The 6,472-nt window shown below is 42.9% G+C and overlaps 1 pseudogene; it reads right to left on the bottom strand.

Moving 5' to 3' along the window:
- Positions 1–4,134: 4,134 nt before the first annotated feature.
- Positions 4,135–4,578, bottom strand: LOC102857924 (annotated as a pseudogene).
- Between the last annotated feature and the right edge of the window lie 1,894 nt (positions 4,579–6,472).

Here is a 6,472-nt window from a genome sequence, read left to right as displayed (position 1 = left end):
GACTATTACTCTTGAGTGCCTTTGAATTGATGCTAAGTCACAGAGACCCCATGTGATGATAGAAACGACCTAGGAAGTTCTTGGCTGTGATATTTATGGAAACTGATGTTTGTAGAACAGTTATACTCAGTCAAATAGGATCACTGTGAGTTGAAAATTAACTTAATGACACATAACAATAACTCATCTCAAGACCTCTCCAGCTGAGGATTGAACCTCTTGTTCACATGAAGATTTTTTTCTGCCTGAGAGTTAACATGGTGTGAATTGCATGACTACTTACCACTTAGTGAAAAATACAGTGAATGTTTCAAAACTATGTGTTAGTTGATGAAACAATTTGGCCTATCTCAGTTATATGTTGCTGTGGTTGTTGTGTACCATCAGGTCAGAACTGACCCATATCTGACCCTCCAGTGGGTTTTCAGAGGCCGAAAATCTCACAAGAGGCCATTGTCTCCCATAGAGTAGCTGTTGGATTTGAACTGCATGCCTTTGAATTAGCAGTACAACTCTCTATGAAGAAGAATGTAGTATCAGGATTGCAGGAAGACTCATTAACAACCTGCGTTATGCAGATGACACAACTTTGCTTGGTGAAAGTAAGGTCATGAACTACAGTCTTCTGTATGGATTACATTCAAAATCAAGAAAACAAACATCATTCAGGCCATGGTCTTCTCAATCATCTGCTACACATTAGAGAGCTGATCTATGAATAAGATGACAGAATTGATGGCTTTGAGCTGTGGTGATGGAGAAAAATACTGGGTATCCCATGGACTGGCAAAAGAACAAACAGATCTGTCTTGGAAGAAAGTGCAGCCAGAGTGCTCTTTGGAGGCAAAAACAATGAAGCTTCATCTCCCATATTTTTTGGACATGCTGCTAGGTGAGGTTATTCCTTGGGAAGGGACAACATGCTTGCAAAGGTGGAGCATCAGAAAAGAAGGATTGACACAACCACTGCAGCAATGGGCAGTCAGAAATGTTGAGGATGGCAGAGGACAAGATAGAGTTCAGATCTGCTGCTATGAGGTGGACTAGACCCCATGACATCTGATAAGCCACCAAAGCTTCCTATTATCTAGTGCTGCTGCAGAAATACCACTGTGGGCAACTTTAAGAAACAGGTTCATTTCCCGTGTAGGATGCTAATGGTCCAAATCCATAGTGCCAACTCTAGAGGAAGTCTTCCTTGCCCTGTCTGCTCCACAGGAGGGTCTTTATCTCTTGAAGGTTTTGCTCCCTGTGTCCTGGTGTCTCCCCTCCTCATTTCTTCTTGCTACCTTGCTTGTTTAATCTCCTCTTTATCTCCAATCAGACTGACTTTAGGGTAGTGGGAGCTGGTTGTCCAGTACCTGGAGCGCCAATGAAGTCATACAGCCTTAGTCAGCATCCTCTACATGGGCAAGGCCAGTGTCGTGCTCTGAGAGTGCACTGGACATGTCCTCCTTCAGCTTCTTCCAAAGTCCAGAGTATGTGCCACATCCAGAACCACAGCCTCTCCAGTGTGGCCATAGCCTGCAGTGAATACCTTTACTGAGACTCTTTCACTGTCCTGGAGAAGGTACTGGATGAGCTCTCCAGCAGCTGGGCAGGACAGACTGGCCAGTGAGATCCCCTGCTACAATCCAGTATATAGCCCTGGTTGGTTGCCTTAGTAAATACCAGGACCCCCAGGAGGCTGACCCAGGAACAAAGGGCAGGCTGGCTGCACTTTTTCCAATACATATCTGTTTGCTCTTTAGGCAGTACATAGGATATTCATTACACTTTTCCAACAGCATAGCTCAAAGGCATCAATAATTCTCCTGTTCATTGTCCAGCTATCAGATGTACAGCAAGTATTTGAAAAGATCATGGCCTGAATCAGGCACATATTAGTCTTTAAAATTACATCATTGCTACTTAGTATTTTGGAGAACTCCCTGGGAGTTTTGTGCATGTTGCTGCTTTTAATAGATTGTTGTTGTTGTTATGTGCTGTCAAGTCACCCATGACTCATAATGACCCTATGTAAAACAGCTCTGAACTGTGCTCTATTCTGAGCTAACCTCACTGTTTCTGCTACACCTACCCTTATTAACCCAGTCACTGAGTCAATCCATCTCATTGAGGGTCTTCCTTTCCTATGCTGTCCATCCACCCTTCCAAACATGATGTCCCTCTCCAAGGACTGGTCCGTCCTGGCCACATGCCCAAAGTATGTCAGACAAAGCTTCAAAATCCTTGCCTCCAGGAACTCTGGTGGCCTAGTGGCAAGAAGTTGCACTTCAATCCCAGAGGTACGTGGTTTGAATCCACCAGATGCTCTGGAGAAAGGAGGGACAATCTCCTCCTGTACCAGTCATATCTGATTTGATGGTACACACACACACACACACACACACACACACACACACACAATCTGTGCCTCCAAGGAGAAACTTGTTTTCACCCTCTATGCACCAACAATTAAAGCCAAAGAATAGGACATTTTTGGTAAGAGAACAGGTCTATCCTAGAGAGAGTAAAACCAGGCTGCTCCTTGGAAGCAAGAATTTTGAAGCTCCATCTGACATACTTTGGGTATGTCACTGGGAGGGACCAGAGAGGAAGACCCTGGATAAGATGGATTGACTCAATGACTGGGGTCATGGGGATAGGTGTGTCAGAGATAATGAAATTGGCTCAAGCCTTTGCATAGTCAATGAAGCACAGATAGACATTCTTCTGGTATTCTCTGCTTTCTGCCAGGATCCATCTAACATTAGCTATAATATCCCTAGTACCATGACCTCCTCTAAATCCAGCCTGTACATCTGGCAGTTCTCTGTTGACATATTGTTCCAAACGTTTTTGGATAATGTTCAGCAGAATCTTGCTTGCATGTGATATCAATGATATTGTTCGATAATTTCCACACTCTGTTGGGTCACCTTCCTTTGGAATGGGAACAAATATCAATCTCTACCAGTCAGTTGGCCAGCTGGCTGTCCTCCAGATTTCCTGGCACAACTTAGTGAGTAGTCACAGGAATTTCAAGGGCCTGTGGCCATTTTCCACCTTATCATAAAACTAGGGGTAAACATTAGTCAGATTATTTGCTATTTCCTGGAACACACACCTATTCTGGTAGAGTCAGACGGTCAACAAAAGGGAATCGTTTTGATACCAACCTTATATTCAGTATTCAGGTGGACCAGCTATCCTAGTGGACTTGGAAGTGTCAGGCCTGGACTAAGGTCAAAGGGAGAAAGAAGTATTCAAGAAATATCAACATGTCAGCAAAGAGAGTGAATAGCCACACCCATCTGACTAAACTACCATGGAGTGCCCCTCCTTTCCCTCCCTAGAAGACCACCCACCTGGCTAAACCACAATGGAATGTCCCTTCTTTCCTTCCCTAAAGACCCTCACTATAAAAACCCTGCCCTTATCAACTTTAAGGTGTGGTATTCCCTGGTCTGTCTGCCTGTTTCTGTCTCCACAGACCAAGAAATCCTGCCCGGGAGCCCCCTTAATAAAGCTTCTTTAGCTTCCTTTCTTTCTCTGGTCCCTTCCTTGAGTCCTTGGCCTTAAGGCCGGTGTGAAGACCTAACAGGAAGCAGACTTGAAAACAATTGATGAGAACTCCATCCAGACATCCAGAAGGTGTGGCCAGTCCCAGAGTCCGGAGGGCAGGACCAATGCCTAAATGGTCTCAGAGAACAAGACAAAGGATACGAGTGTGAGAGTTAATGGAATATGCTCTGTAAGGTTTGGACTAGCTTGGTGCCTGCCATCCCTTCTGATTTTTCCCATCTGTGATGGAAATGTTTACCTTGTGCCTATTCTACCATTGCACTTTGAAATCAGATCATTTCTATTTTACTTTTGTTAGGTTCCTTCACAAACAAAGAGAAGTTTGGCCCCAGGATGGAATAAACACAAAGTCTCACCCATATTTAATCCTGAAGATAAGATTATTTTTTTTTCTTTTCCCTGAAAGATCACATATTTTAGTATTTGTTGCTTGGAGAGAGATAACAGATAACCAAATATAGATGCAATAAACAACTCAGCAATATAGTTGGGAACTTCTGGAAGGCCAGAGAACTATGAAGAGGCCCTTGCCGGCTCTACACTTGTGCTGTAGAGGCAACAGCAACCTTAGGAAGGTGTGAACCCCAGCAGCTGCTCGATAGGTTTAAACCCCCATTCATCCACCTCCAGCTCTTCTACCAAACCAGCTAGTATTTCCATCTGAGCAATTTGCTGATCATACCTGCTAGTCATACCTGCTTGTGGATGCCACTTGATAGTTGAAAACAGATTCACAGAGGAATCTCTCAGAGCCATCTTCCAACATTTCTCCAGCTCCTTTGGGTTAGGTCAAAAGGGCTTTCCGTGGTGGGGCAAGATCTGAGACACTGAAACCAGATCCAGTGACAGAACTTCCACTGACCTCACCAGCTGAGGAGGATGAACAAGAGGCAGCCTCTCTAGTAGAATCTGCACTTCACTCAAAGGCTGTGGCACTTTTCCCTAGAGCCCCACCCCCAGGCCAAGCTGGGGTGGCCACACTTCCTACCTGAAGATGAGATTTTTGAACATAGTTTATTCTTGTTGTTAGGTGCTGCCCAGTTGATTATGGCTCATAATGACCCTGTGAATAACCAGCCTGAATCCTGTTCTGTCCTGCATCATCTTCATCATCACACACGTAAGCCCATCGCTGTAGTCACTGTGTCGATCCATCATATGAAGGACCTTCCTCTCTCTTGCTGACCCTCCACCTTTCTAAGCATGATGTCCCTCTTCAGGGACATCCTAGCAACATGCCCAGACTATGTGAAATGAAGACTTATCATCTTTGCTCCCAAGAGTCATTCTAGCCACATTTTCTCCAAGAAATCTCTTGTTTGTAAAAAAAGAAAGAAAAATATATATGTTTGTTTTTTTAGCAGTCCATGGGATATTCAGTATTCTTCTCCAACACCATAGCTCAAAGATTTCAATAACTCTCTCATTCTTGCTCATTGTCCTGCTATCAGATTTCCTGACTCCAAGAGTTGTGGAGTTGAGGAAGTTGTAATTGTTAAAAACTCAATCTCTTTTCCATGTATCATAGTTGCTGCCAATCGGCCCAGTGGTGAGAGTATTTGTCTTCCTGATGTTGAGCTTTAATCCATATTGAAGACTACATATCTTGACCTTCTGCAGCAAGTGCTTCAGGTCTTCTTCAGTTTCAGTAAGCAAGTTTGTGTCATGTGCACAACGTAGGTTGTTGATGAGTCTTTGTCCAAGCCTGATTGCCACATTCCTCCTCATAAAGCCTAGCCTTCCAAATGAAGCATATCTGCATATAGATTGAAAAGGAGACAGGATTCATTCCTGACACTCCTGATTTTGAACCATACAGTGTTTCCCTGCTCAGATCTGACAACTGCTTATGAGCATATGTTTTGCATGAGCACAATCAAGTGTTCTGGGATTCTCATTCTCCTTGAGGTCAGCCACAATTTGTTGTGACCCACATAGTCAGTTGCCTTTGCATTGTCATGTAATATTGATAATATTGTTTGATAATTTCCACATTCTGTTGGATCACCTTTATTCAGAATGGGAGTAACTATGAATATCTTCCAGTCAGTTAGTCAGGTAGCTGTCTTTCAAATTTCTTCATATAAACTGGGGAGCACAACCAGGGCTGTATCCATTAGTTGAAACAGGTCACTTGGTATCCAGTGCAGCTTGATTTTCTTCATTACCATCGGCTCTTGTTCATATGGTACTTCCTGAAATGATTCCGTGTCAGTCAATTATTTTTGGTTCAGTAACTCTGTGTATTCTTTACATCTTCTTTTGATGCTTCCTGGATCATTCAAGATTTTGCCCATAGCATCTCTCAGTATTGCAACTCGCAAGGCTTGAATTTATTTTTCAGTTCTTTCAACTTGAAAGCTGAGCGAGTTCTCCCCCTTTCACTTTCCAATTCCAGTTCTTCACATATTCCATTACAATACTTTCTCTTCTCGAGCTACCCTTTGAAATCTTCTGTTCATCTTTTCACTTCTGCATTTCTCCTCTTTGTTTTGGCTGTATTTATGCTATGGTGCAATTTTCAGAGTTTCTTCTGTCATCCATTTTGGTGTTTTGTTTTTCTTCTGTCTTTGTAGCAACTTTGCTCTCTTCATGATATCTTTGATGTCATCCTCTAACCCATTTTATCTCTAATCATAAGTGTTCAGTGATTCAAACCTATCATGAAGATAATTTTAAAATTCTAGTGGGATAGGAATGAAGCTGGAGATAGAATGATTGAATTTTGTAAAATCAATGACTTTGCAAACACACAATGTATTTGCAAATACATTTTATAAGAGACACAAACGCGGGTTATACACATGGACTTCACCTGATGGTATGCATAGGAATCAGACTACATCTGTGGAAGGAACGGCTGGAGAAGCTCAATATCAGCTGTGAAAACTAGACCGGGGGCTGA

The sequence above is a fragment of the Elephantulus edwardii genome, unplaced genomic scaffold, assembly GCF_000299155.1.
Source record: "Elephantulus edwardii isolate Elephantulus edwardi_28Jun2011 unplaced genomic scaffold, EleEdw1.0 scaffold00291, whole genome shotgun sequence".
Classification (NCBI taxonomy): domain Eukaryota; kingdom Metazoa; phylum Chordata; class Mammalia; order Macroscelidea; family Macroscelididae; genus Elephantulus; species Elephantulus edwardii.
This window is presented reverse-complemented; position numbering and strand designations above follow the sequence as displayed.